The sequence below is a fragment of the Carica papaya genome, chromosome 3 (assembly GCF_054855325.1).
Source record: "Carica papaya isolate Zhongbai chromosome 3, ASM5485532v1, whole genome shotgun sequence".
Taxonomy (NCBI): domain Eukaryota; kingdom Viridiplantae; phylum Streptophyta; class Magnoliopsida; order Brassicales; family Caricaceae; genus Carica; species Carica papaya.
The window spans coordinates 27581968-27595824 of NC_142311.1; the positions used below are offsets into that span (position 1 = coordinate 27581968).

At 43.8% G+C, this 13857-nt stretch overlaps 7 pseudogenes; 3 read left to right on the top strand and 4 right to left on the bottom strand.

Annotated features, from left to right (window-relative positions):
- Positions 1–1362: 1362 nt before the first annotated feature.
- LOC148267438 (5S ribosomal RNA) lies at positions 1363–1481 on the bottom strand (annotated as a pseudogene).
- An 815-nt stretch (positions 1482–2296) lies between these two features.
- LOC148267439 (5S ribosomal RNA) lies at positions 2297–2414 on the bottom strand (annotated as a pseudogene).
- Positions 2415–6570: 4156 nt separating this feature from the next.
- On the bottom strand, positions 6571–6689 carry LOC148267440 (5S ribosomal RNA; annotated as a pseudogene).
- Positions 6690–8861: 2172 nt separating this feature from the next.
- On the top strand, positions 8862–8980 carry LOC148267441 (5S ribosomal RNA; annotated as a pseudogene).
- Positions 8981–9953: 973 nt separating this feature from the next.
- LOC148267442 (5S ribosomal RNA) lies at positions 9954–10072 on the bottom strand (annotated as a pseudogene).
- A 2176-nt stretch (positions 10073–12248) lies between these two features.
- On the top strand, positions 12249–12367 carry LOC148267443 (5S ribosomal RNA; annotated as a pseudogene).
- A 1241-nt stretch (positions 12368–13608) lies between these two features.
- Positions 13609–13727, top strand: LOC148267444 (5S ribosomal RNA; annotated as a pseudogene).
- The last annotated feature ends 130 nt before the right edge of the window (positions 13728–13857 follow it).

Consider the following 13857-nt stretch of genomic DNA (forward strand, 5'->3'; position numbering starts at 1 on the left):
TAGTACTACTCTCTCCCAAGCACGCATAACTGTGGAGTGTTGATTGGATCCAGTGCATTAGTTCTGGTATGATCGCACCCCTATCATTCCCCGCTGCGAATGCATGTGCCCCTTCTGCTTCCCTCCCTCGTTCTATCATTTGTTTCGCTATGCGCGCGCACCTCACCTCTACTTCTAATTTTATTATCAACCGAAATGTCCTTATGCCTCAACTCACGCCCAGATGAACAAATCACTTGTCGTACCTTTATTTTCATTTTTTTACTATTTAAGATGTTCATAATAGAACTTTTATCATGTGATTGACTATAAATGAATGCACGAAAAATATTAAGCCAAATGCCCAAGTACCAAGACTCACACCAACGAATGAACCGGCAGACCATGGCTCTGATCGCGTGTAACATTTAACACCCTGTCCACAATAAGATGGATGCAACACAAAGACTTCCCAGGAGGTCACTCATAGTACTACTTTCACCCAAGAACACTTAACTGCGAGTTATGATAGGATCTAGTACATTACTGTTAGTATGATCGCACCCGTCCCATTTCGCACTGCAAATGCATATACCCATTCTCCTTCCCTCCCCCCTCCCATCATTTGTTTCGTTGTGCGCGTGCACCTCACCTCTGCTTCTAGTTCTAATATTAAGCAAAATGTCCCAGAACCTTGACTGAAGCCAAGATGAATGGACCGCCCGCCTCACCTCTGTATTCGTTGTTCTACTAATTAAGATAATTGTAATGACACTCTTATCACGTGGTGAACTATAAATGAATGTGTGCAAAAATATTAAATAAAATGTTTCGGCGCCGTGACACATGTCGGCGAATGACCCAGCGGACCATTTCTCAAGTCTCACGCAATGTTTAACCCCCTGTCGACAAAAAGACTTGTGCAATGCGAGGACCTCCTAGGAGGTCACCCATCTTAGTACTACTCTTTCCCAAGCATGCTTAGCTTCAAGTTCTGATGGGATCCAGTGCAGTAGTGCTGCTATTATCACACCCGTCCCATTCCGTGGTCAAATGCATATAGCAATACACCTTCCCTCCCCCCTCCCATCATTTGTTTCGATGTGCATGCACACCGCATCTCTACTTCTAGTTTAAATATCAAGCGCAATACCCGGTGCCTCAACTCATACCTAGAAGAACGGAGTGCCTACCGCACCTCTTCTTTTGTTGTTCTACTAAGTAAGATGCTCATACTATCACTCTTATCACGTGGTAGACTATAAATGAATTCACGAAAAAGAAAAAGCAAAATGTCTCGGTGATGCGACTCATAGATGTGAATGAACCGACAAACTTTAGCTCTAGTCGCGCGTAACGTTTAACGCCCCGTCCGCAAAAAGACAGATGCAACACGAGGACTTCCCAGGAGGTCACCCATCCTAGTACTACTCTCGCCCAAACACGCATAACTATGGAGTTCTGATGGGAACTGGTGCATTAGTTATGGTATTATCACACCCATATCATTCCGCACTACGAATGCATGTGCCCCTTCTGTTTCCCTCCCCAGTCCTATCATTTGTTTTGTTGTACGCACGCACCTCACCTCTACTTTTAGTTCTAATATCAAGCTAAATTCCCTAGCTCCTCAACTCAAGCCCAAATGAATAGACCACCCTCCGCACCTTTGTTTTCGTTTTTTTACTATTTAAGATTCTCGTAGTGGCATTTTTATCATGTGATGGATTATAAATGAATGCACAAAAAATATTAAGCAAAATGCCCCAGCACCGCGACTCACGCTAGCGAATGAACCGGCGGACCATGGCTCCAATTGCGTGTAATGTTTAACGCCCTGTCCACAACGAGATGGATGCAACACAAGGACTTCCCATGAGGTCACCAATAGTACTACTCTCACCCAAGCACGCTTAGCTGCAAGTTCTGATGGGATCCGGTGCATTAGTGCTGGTATGATAGCACCCGCCCCATTTTGTGCTGCAAATGCATATACCCGTACTCCTTTCCTCCCCTCTCCTATCATTTGTTTCGCTGTCCGCAGGCACCTCACCTCTTCTTCTAGTTCTAATATAAAACGAAATGCCCCAACACCTCGACTGAAGCCTAGATGAACGAACTGCTCATTGCACCTCTATTTTTGTTGTTCTACTAATTAAGATAATCGTGATGACAATCTTATCACGTAGTAGACTATAAATGAATGCACAAAAAATATGAAGTAAAATGCCCCTGCCCCGTGACTCACGCCTGCTAATGATCCAGTGGACCGCAACTCCAGTTTCGCGTAGCGTTTAACCCCCTGCCCATAAAAAGACTTGTGCAACACGAGGACCTCCCAGGAGGTCACCCATCTTAGTACTACTCTTGTCCAAGCACGCTTAGCTTCGAGTTCAGATGGGATCCAGTGCAGTAGTGCTGCTATGATCACACCCGTCCCATTCCGCGCTCAAATGCATGTACCCTTACTCCTTCCCTCCCCCTTCCTATCATTTGTTTTGATGTGCATGCACACCCCACCTCCACTTCTAGTTCTGATATCAAGTGAAATGCCCCAGCGCCTTAACTCATGCCTAGAAGAACAGAGTGCCTGTCGCACCTCTTTTTTCGTTGTTTTACTATGTAAGGTGTTCGAATGAGACTTTTATCACATGGTGAACTATAAATGAATGCATGAAAAAGAAAAAAAAATGCCCCAGTGACGCGACTCATGTCGTCAAATGAATCGACAGAGCGTAGTTCCGGTCGCGCGTAACGTTCAATGCCTCATCCGCCAAAAGACGGGTGCATCACGAGGACTTTCAAGAAAGTCACCCATCATAGTACTGCTCTCGACAAAGCACACTTAACTACAGAGTTGTTATGGGATCCAGTGCACTAGTGCTGATATGATCACACCCATTCTCTTTCGCGTTGCAAATACATAGACCCCTTTTCTATCCCTCCCCCTTCCTGTCATTTATTTTCTGGTGCGCGCACACCGTACCTCTGCTTCTAGTTCTAATATAGAGCAAAATGCCCCAGTGCCTTGACTCACGCCCAGGTTAACAAACCGCCTGCTGCACCTCTATTTTCGTTGTTCTACTATGTAAGATAATCGTAATGACACTCTTATCCCATGATGGACTATAAATAAATGAACGAAAAATATTAAGCAAAATGCCCCGGTGCCGCGACTGACACTGGCGAATGAACTGACGGACCGTGTCTCCAATCATGCATAGTTTTTAATGCCCCATCTGCAAACTGATGAGTCCAACTCGAAGAATTCCCAGGATCACCCATCCTAGTACTACTCTCGTCCAAGCACAATTAACTACGGAGTTCTGATAGGATCTAGTGCATTAGTGCTGGTATGATGGCACCTGTTTCATTTCATGCATCAAATACATATACCTCTTCTCCTTCCCTCCCCACTCTCGTCATCTGTTTCGCTATGTGCGGACACCACACATCTGCTTCTAGTTTTAATATAGAGCAAAATACTCCGGCACATTGACTCACGCCCAGATGAACGGATCACCTGTCACACACCTTTGTTTTAATTGTTTTACTATGTAAGATACTCGTAATGACACTCTTATCACATGGTGAAAAATAAATGAATGTATGAAAAATATTAAGGAAAATACCCTAGTGTTGCAACTCACGCTGGTGGTCTGTGGCTCCAGTCTCACGTAACGTTTAACACCTTGTTCGCAAAAAGAGGGGTACAAAACAAGGACTTTCAGGGAGGTCACACCCATACTAGTACTACTCTCGCCCAAACACACTTAACTATGGGATTCTGATGGGATCCAGTGCATTAGTGTTGGTATGATTGCACTTGTTCCATTATGCGCAACAAATACATATACCCCTTCTCTTTTCCTTCCCCCTCCCATCATTTATTTTATTGTGTGCAAAAACTGTACTTCTACTTCTTATTCTAATATCAAGCAAAATGTCCTGGTGACTTGACTCACACCCAAATGAATGGATCACCCGATGAACCTCATTTTTCATTGTCTACTTTGTAAAATAATTATAATTACACTCTTATCATGTGGTGGACTATAAATGAATGCGCAAAAAATATTAAGAAAAATGCCCCAGCGTAATTACTCACACTGGCAGAATGTGGCTTCGGTCGTGCATAACGTTTAATGCCACGTCTGCAAAAAGATGGTGTAACACGAGGTCTTCCCAAGAGGTCACCCATCCTAGTACTATTCTCGCTGAAGCATGCTTAACTAGGGAGTTCATCTGGGATCCGGTGCATTAGTGCTGGTGTGATTGCACCCACCCTATTTTGCACTGCAAACACATCTACCCGTTCTCCTTCCCTTTCTACTCCTGTCAATTGTTTCACTGTACGCACACACCGTACCTTTACTTATAAATGAATGCACGAAAAATATTAAGTAAAATGCCCTGAGGCCGCGACTCATGTTTGCGAATGAACCGACGGACTGTGGTTTCTTCCGCGCATAATGTTTATTGCCACGTGTTCAAAGAAATAGGTGCAACACGAGGACTTTTCAAGAGGTCAACCATCTTAGAACTACTCTCACCAAAGGACACTTAACTGTAGAGTTCTTACGAAATTCGGTGCAATAGTGCTAGTCTGATTGTACCCGTCCCCTTCTATATTACAAATGCATGTGTCACTTCTCCTTCCCTCCTCCCTCCCGTCATTTATTTCGCCGTATGCGCACACCTCACCTTTGCTTCTAGTTCTAATATCCAGCGAAATGCTCCGGCGCCTCGACTCATGCCCATACAAACAGATCACCCGCCACACTTCTGTTTTTGTTGTTCTACTATATAAGATACTCGTAATAACACTATTATCACATGATGGACTTTAATTAAATGCACAAAAAATATTAAGTAAAATGCCCTGGCGTCATGACTCACATTTACGAATAAATTAGCGGATTGTCGCTCTAGCCCCGCATAACATTTAATTCCCCGTCTTAAAAAAGAATGGTGTAACACGAGGACTTCGCAGGAGGTCACCCATCATAGTACTACTCTTGCTAAAGAACGCTTAACTTTAAAGTTCTGATGGGATCCGGTGAATTAGTGCTGGTGTTATCGCAGCCGTTCCAGTTCACACCGCAAATACATATACCCCTTCTCCTCCCCTCCCCCCTCCCGTCATTTATTTCCCTGTACGCACACACCTCACCCCTTCTTCTACTTCTAATATCAAGCGAATTGTTCCGACACCTCGACTCATGTCCATATGAACGGATCACCCGCCGCACCTCTGTTTTTGTTGTTCTACTATGTAACATATTCGTAATAAAACTCTTATCACGTAATGGACTTTAGTTGAATGCACGAAAAATATTAAGCAAAATACCATGACGTCGTGACTTACATTTGCGAATGAATTGGCAGACCGTCACTCCGGTCTCGCATAACGTTTAACTCCCCATCTGCAAAAAGAATGGAGAACCACGAGGACTTCCCAGTAAGTCACCAATCCTAGTCCTACTCTCGCCCGATAAAAATTAATTATAGAGTTCTGATAGGATCCAGAGAACTAGTGCTGGTATGATCGCACTCTTTCTTGTTTGCGCCATAAATATATAAGCCCCTTATTCTTTCCTCTCCTTTCCCGTCATTTGTTTCGCTGTGCGCGTACCTCACCTCTGCTTCTAGTTCTAATATCAAGCAAAATGCTCTGGCACCTCGACTTATGCTGATATGAACGGATCACCCGTTGTACCTCATTTTTTGTTGTTCTACTATTTAATGTGCTTGATATGACTCTCTCATCACGTGATGGGCTTTAGTTGAATGCACAAAAAATATTAAGCAAAATGCCCCGACGCTGTGACTCATGTTTGGGAATGAACAGGCAGAGCATTGTTCCGGTCTTATGTAATGTTTAACGCCTCGTCTGCAAAAAGAATGGTGCAACACGAGAACTTCACAGGAGGTAACCCATCCTAGTACTACTCTCGTCCGAGCACATATAATTGTAGAGTTCAAATGGAATCCGGTGAACTAGTGCTGGTATGATCGCACACTTCCTATTTTGCATCGCAAATACATATGCCCCTTCTCCTTCCCTCTCCATTCTTGTCATTTGTTTCGCTGTGCGTGCACCTCACCTCTGCTTATAGTTCTAATATCAAGTAAAATGCCCTAGTGCCTCGACTCATGCCCATATGAACAGAACGCCTGCCGCACGTATTATTGTAGAGTTCTAATGGGATCCGGTGAACTAGTGCTGGTATGATCGCACATTTTCTATTTTGCATCGCAAATACATATGCCCCTTCTCCTTCCCTCTCCATTCTTGTCATTTGTTTCGTTGTGCGTGCACCTCACCTCTGCTTATAGTTCTAATATTAAGTAAAATGCTCCAATGCCTCGACTCATGCCTATATGAACGGAATGCCCGCCGCACCTCATTTTTCGTTGTTCTACTATGTAAGATACTCGTAATGACACTCTCATCACGTGATGGGATTTGATTGAATGCGCAAAAAATATTATGCAAAATGTCCCAGCACCGTGCTTCACATTTAAGAATGAACCGGCGAACCGTCGCTCTGGTCCCACATAACATTTGACGCTCCGTCTACAAAAAAAAAGATGCAACACGAGGACTTCTTAGGAGGTCACCCATCCTAGTACTACTCTCGCCCAAGCATGCATAACTTCAGAGTTCTGATGGGATCCGGTGAACTAGTGCTGGTATGATCACACCCTTTCTTGTTTGCACTGCAAATACATATGCCCCTTCTCCTTCCCTCTCCCCTCCCATCATTTGTTTCGTGGTGTGCATACCTCACCTCTGCTTCAAGTTTTAATATCAAGCGAAACGCCTTGCGCCTCAACTCATGCCCATATGAATGGATCGACTGCCGCACCTCATAATTCATTGTTTTACTACGTAAGATGCTCGCAATGACACTCTCATCACGTGATGAGCTTTAGTTAAATGCCAAAAAAATATTAAGTGAAATGGCCCGATGCCATGATTCACGTTTACGAATGAACCGGCGGACTGTCACTCCGGTCCTGTGTAACGTTTAATGCCTTGTCTGCAAAAAGAAGGGTGCAACACGAGAACTTTCAAGGAGGTCACCCATTTTAGTACTACTCTCGCCCAAGCACGCTTTACTGTGTAGTTCTGATGGGATCCGGTGAACTAGTACTGGTATGCTCGAACAGTTCGTCGGTTCATTTACAAATGTGAGTCGCAGCGCCGGACATTTTCTTTTATCTTTTTTATGCATTTATTTATAGTCCACCAAGTGATAAGAGTGTCATTACGAGCATCTTACATAGTAGAAAAACAAAAATAGAGGTACGATAAGTGGTCCGTTAATCTAGTTAAGTCAAGGACCGGGGCATTTTACTTGATATTAGAATTAGAAGCAGAGGTGCGGTGTGCACGCACAACGAAACAAATGATGGGAGGGGAGAAAAGAGAGGGAAGGAGAAGGGGTATATGTATATGCAGTGCAAAATGGGACAGGTTCGATCATACCAGCACTAATGCACCGGATCCCATCAGAACTATGTAGTTAAGCATTCTTGGGCGAAAGTAGTACTAGGACGGGTGACCTCCTCGGAAGTCCCTGTGTTGCACCCTTCATTTTGTGGATGGGGCGTTAAACGTTATACGTGATCGAAGCCACGGTCCGCCAGTTCATTCACAAATGTGAGTCCCAGCACTTGGCCATTTTACATAATATTTTTCGTGCATTTATTTATAGCCCACCACGTGATAAGAGTGTCATTATGAGTATCTTACATAGTAGAAAAAGAAAAATAGAGGTGCGTCGGACAGTCTATTCATCTGGGTGTGAGTCGAGGCATTGCGACATTTTGCTTGATATTAGAACTACAAGAAGAGATACGGTGTGCGCGCACAACGAAATAAATGATGGGAGGGGGAAGGGAAGGAAAAGGGGTATATATATTTACAGTGCAAAATGGGACATGTGCGATCATACCAGCACAAATGCACCGTATCCCATCAGAACTCTGTAGTTAAGTGTATTTTGGCGAGAATAGTGCTAGGTTGGGCGACATCCTGGGAAGTCCTCATGTTTCACCTTTTTTTTACAGACGGGGTGTTAAATGTTACATAGGACCGGAGCCATAGGCTGCCTATTCTTTCGCAAACATGAGTCATGGCATCGGAGAATTTTGCTTAATATTTTTTGCACATTAATTTAAAGCCAACCACATGATAAAAGTGTCATTATGAGTATCTTACATAGTAGAATAACGAAAACAGAGGTGCGACGTGTGGTCCGTTCATTTGGGCGTGAGTCAAGGCATTGGGGCATTTCACTTAATATTAGAACTATAATCAAAGGTGCAGTATGCAAACACAGCAAAACAAATGATGGGAGGGGGGAGGGAAGGACAAATGCTATATGTATCTGCAGCGCAGAATTAGATGGGTGTGATCACACAAGCAATAATGTACCGGATCCCACCAGAACTCTACTGTTATGCATACTTGTGCGAGAGTAGTACTAAGATGGGTGACGTCCTAGGAAGTCTTCGTGTTGCACCTGTTTTTTTACGTACGGGCCATTAAATGTTACGCGCAACCGGAGACACGGTCTGCCAATTCAGTTGCCGACATGAGTCACGGCGCAAGGAAATTTTGCTTAATATTTTTTGTGCATTCATTTATAGTCCATCGCGAGATACGAGTGTCATTACGATTATCTTACATTGTAGAATAATGAAAATAGAGGTGCAACAGGTGGTCCGTTCATCTGGGCATGAGTCGAGACGCTGAGGCATTTCGCTCTATATTAGAACTAAAAATAGAGGTGCGGTGTGCGCGCACAGCGAAACAAATGACGGGAGAGGGAAGGAGAAGGGGTATATATATTTGTAGCGCAGAATGGAAGAGGTGCAATCATACCAGCACTAATACACCAGATTCCATCAGAACTCTACAGTTATGCATGCTTGAGCAAGAGTAGTACTAGGATGGGTGACCTCCTGGGAAGTTCTCATGTTGCACCTGTCTTTTTGCAAAAGGGATGTTAAAAGTTACGTACGACCAGATCCACGGTTTGCCGGTTCATTCTCTATTGTGAGTCGCAGCGCCGAAGCATTTTTCTTAATATTTTTTATGCATTCATTTATAATCCACCATGTGATAAGAGTGTCATTATGAGTATCTTACATAGTAGAATAACGAAAATAGAGGTGCGACAGGCAGTTCGTTCATTTGAGCATGAGTCAAGACACTGGGGCATTTCGCTTGATATTAAAACTAAAAGTAGAAGTGCGGTGTGTGCGCATAACAAAACAAATGATGGGAAGGGGGAGGGAAGGAGAAGGGGTATATGCATTTGCAGTGCGAAATGGGATATGCGCGATCATACCAGCACTAATGCGTCGGATCCCACCAAAACTCCTCAGTTAAGCGTGCTTAGGGGAGAGTATTATTAAGATTGATTACTTCCTGGGTATCCTTCTGCTGTACCCGTCTTTTTACAGATGGAGTGTTAAACATTACGCACGACCGGAGACACAGTCTGCTTGGTTCAACCGTCTTAGTACTACTCTCATTCAAGGAAACTTAACTGAAGAGTTCTTATGGGATTCGGTGCATTAGTGCTGGTCTGATCGCACCTGTCCCACTCCTCACTACAAATACATGTGCTTCTTCTCCTTCCCTCCTCCCTCCCCCCTCCCATCATTTGTATCACTGTGCATTCACACCTCACCTTTGCTTATACTTTTAATATCAAGTAAAATGCCCTAGTGCCTCAACTCATGCCCATATGAACGAATCGCTTGCCGTACCTCTATTTTTGATGTTCTACTATCTAAGATACTCGTAATGACACTCTTATCACGTGGTAGACTATAATTGAATGCACAAAAAATATTATGCAAAATACCCCAGCGCCGTGACTCACATTCGCAAATGAACTTGCAGACCATCGCTCTGGTCCCGTGTAATGTTTAACGTCCCGTCTACAAACATGAGAGTGCAATACGACGACTTCCCAAGAGATCACCCATCCTAGTACTACTTTTACCCAAGCACGCTTAACTACGGAGTTCTGATGGGATCCAGTAAATTAGTGCTAGTATGATCCCACCAGTTTCATTTTGCGCTGCAAATATATATACCCCTTCTGCTTCTCTCCCCCATCCTATCGTTTATTTTCTTGTGCGCGCACACACACCTCTGCTTCTAATTCTAATATCAAGTGAAATAGAACAAGTGCCATCATACCAGCACTAATGCACCAGATCCTATCAGAACTCTACAGTTAATCATGCTTGGGCTAGAGTAGTACTAGGATGGGTGATCTTGGGAATTCCTCGTGTTGCACTCATCATTTTATAGATGGGGCATTAAACATTACGTGCAGCTGGAGACACAATCCGTCGATTCATTTGCAAACATGAGTCACGACACGACCATACGAACACTAATACACCGGATTCTATCAGAACTCTGTAGTAAAGTGTTTTTGGGCGAGAGTAATACTAGGATGGGTGACCTCCTGGGAAGTGCTCATGTTGCACCAATCTTTTTGCAAACGTGACGTTAAACGTTACACATGACTAAAGCCATCGTCCATCGATGTGAGTCGCGGTCCTGAGGCATTTTGCTTAATATTTTTTGTGAAATAATTTATATTCCACCACGTGATAATAGTGTCATTACGAGCATCTTACATAGTAAAAAAATGAAAACAGAGGTGTGGCAGGTGGTCCGTTCATCTGGGCATGAGTCGTGGCGCTAGGCCATTTCGCTTGATATTAGAATTAGAAGTAGAGGTGAAGTGTGCATGCACAGTGAAACAAATGATGGGAGGGGGAGGGAAGGAGAAGGGGCGCATGTATTTGCAACGAATAATTGAAGGGGTGGGATTATACCAGTACTAATGCACCGGAACCCATTAGAATTTCGCAGTTAAGCATGCTTGGTTGAGAGTAGTATTAGGATGGGTGACCTCTTTGGAAGTACTCGTGTTGTACTTATTTTTTTGCACACGAAATATTAAACGTTACACGCGACTAGAACCACGGTCTACCAGTTTATTTGCAAACGTTAGTCGTTGCGCCAAGGAACTTTGCTTAATATTTTTTGTGTATTCATTTATAGTCCACCACGTGATAAGAGTGTCATTACGAGCATCTTACATAGTAGAACTACAAAAAATATGGTGCGATGGGCGGTCCGTTATTCTGGCTGTGAATCAAGCCGGTGTGACATTTCGCCTAATATTAGAATTAGAAGCAGAGGCGAGGTGTGCGTGGATAGCGAAACAAATTACAAGATTGGGGAGCAAAGGAGGAGGGATATATGTATTTGATGTGCCAAATGGAATGGGTGCGATCATGCAAACACTAATTCATCGAATCCTATCAGAACTCTGTAGTTAAGCGTGCTCAAATGATAGTAGTACTAGGATGGGTGACCTCCTTGGAAGTTCTCGTGTCGCACCCGTCTTTATGCGGACAGGGTGTTAAACATTACGTGCAATCGGAGACAAGGTCCACCGGTTCATTGCTGATGTGAGTTCTGGCGCAGGGGCATTTTGCTTAATATTTTTTGTAAATTCATTTATAGTCCACCACGTGATAAGAGTGTAATTACGAACATCTTATATAGTAGAAAAACAAAAAATGAGGTGCGGCAGGTGGTCCATTCATTTAGGCATGAGTCGAGGCATCGCGACATTTCGCATAATATTAGAATTAGAAGTAGAGGTGCACAGTGCGTACATAGCAAAACAAATGACAGGAGGGGAAAGGGAAGCAGAAGGGATTTATGTATTTGCAGAACGATATAGAACTATTGCGATCATACCAGCGTTAATTTACTAGATCTCATCAGAACTCCCTAGTTAAGCGTGTTTGAGCGAGAGTAGTACTAGGATGGGTGACCTCCTAAGAAGTCCTCATGTTGTACACTTCTGTTTACAGACGGGGCGTTAAACATTATGTTGGACTGGAGTGATAGTCTGCCGGTTCATTTGCAAACGTGAGCCATGGTGCCGGAGTATTTTGCTTAATATTTTTCGTGCATTCAATTATAGTCCACTATGTGATAAGAGTGTCATTACGAGTATCTTAGATAGTAGAACAATGAAAATAGTGGTACGGCGAGCTATCCGTTTATATGGGCATGATTCGAGGTACCGGGGCATTTGGCTTGATATTAGAAATAGAAGTAGAGGTACTGTGTGCGCGTACAGCGAAACAAATGACGGGAGCAGGGAGGGAAGGGAAGGAGTATATGTCTTTGCAGTGTGAAATGGGACGGGTGTGATCATACCAGCATTAATGCAATGGATCTTATCAGAACTCTACAGCTAAGCGTGCTTAGACGAGAGTAGTACTAAGATGGGTGACCTCCAAGGATGTTCTCGTGTTGCACCCGTCTTTTTATAGATGTGGTGTTAAATATTACATGCAACTAGAGACACGATCTGCCGGTTCATTCGCCGGTGTGAGTAGCGGCGCCGAGGTATTTATCTAAATATTTTTCGTGCATTCATTTACAGTCCACCATGTGATAAGAGAGTAATTATAACCATCTTACATAGTAGAACAATGAAAAAAGAGATACGAAAGGCGGTTCGTTCAACTGGGCGTGAGTTGAGGCATCGGAAAATTTTGCTTGATATTAGAACTAGAAGCAGAGGTGCGATGTGCGTGCACAACAAAACAAATGATGGGAGGGGGAAGGGAAGGAGAAGGGATAGATGTATTTATAGTGCAGAATGATATGGGTGCGATCATACCAGCACTAATCACCATATCCCATCAGAATTTTGCAGTTAAGTGTGCTTGGACGAGACTAGTACTAGGATGGGTGTCCTTCCGAGCAGACCTTATGTTGCACCCGTCTTTTTGAACACAGGGCGTTAAACATTATGCACGACCAAAGCCAAGTTTCACCGGTCCATTCACAAGCGTGACTCACAGCGCCAAGTTGTGTAATATTTTTTGTTCTTTTGCTTATAGTCCACCACGTGATAAGAGTATTATTACGAGCATTTTACATAGTAAAACAACAAAAATAGAGGAGCGACGGGAAGTTCGTTCATTTGCGTGAGTCGAGGTGCTGGGTCATTTTACTTGATATTAGAACTGGAAGCATAGCTCAGGTGTGCGCGCATCGTGAAACAAATGATGGGAGGGGGGAGGGAAGGAGAAGGGGCACATGCATTTGCAGCGCGGAATGGGACGGGTGCGATCATAACAACACTATTGCACCAGATCCCATCAAAACTCGCAACTAAGCATGCTTGGGCGAGAGTAATACTAAGACGGGTGACCTCCTGGGAAGTCCTCATGTTGCACCTGTCTTTTTGCGGACAGGGAAGCCACGGTCCACCAATTCATTCACCAACATGAGTCGCGGCTCCGGGGCATTTGGCTTAATATTTTTTGTGTATTAATAAAAAGAGTGTTATTATGAGCATCTTAAATATTACAACAACGAAAATAGAGGTGCAACGGGCAGTCCATTCTACTGGGCGTGAGTCGAGGCACCGGGGCATTTCAGTTGATATTAGAACTAGAAACACAGGTGTGGTGTGCGCACAAAGTCAAATAAATGATGGGAGAGGGGAGGAAAAGAGAAGGGGTATATGTATTTGCACCGCGGAATGGGATGGGTACGATCGTACCAGAATTAATGCAGTGGATCCCATCAGAACTCTGCAGTTAAGCGTGCTTGGGCGAGAGTAGTACTAGGATGGGTGATCTCCTGGAAAGTCCTCGTGTTGCACTCGTCTTTTTTCAGACGGGGCATTAAATGTTACACGCGATTGGAGCCACGGTCCGTCAGTTCATTCGCCAATGATAATCAGGGCGCCGGGGTATTTTACTTAATATTTTTCATGCATTTTTTATAGTCCTCTA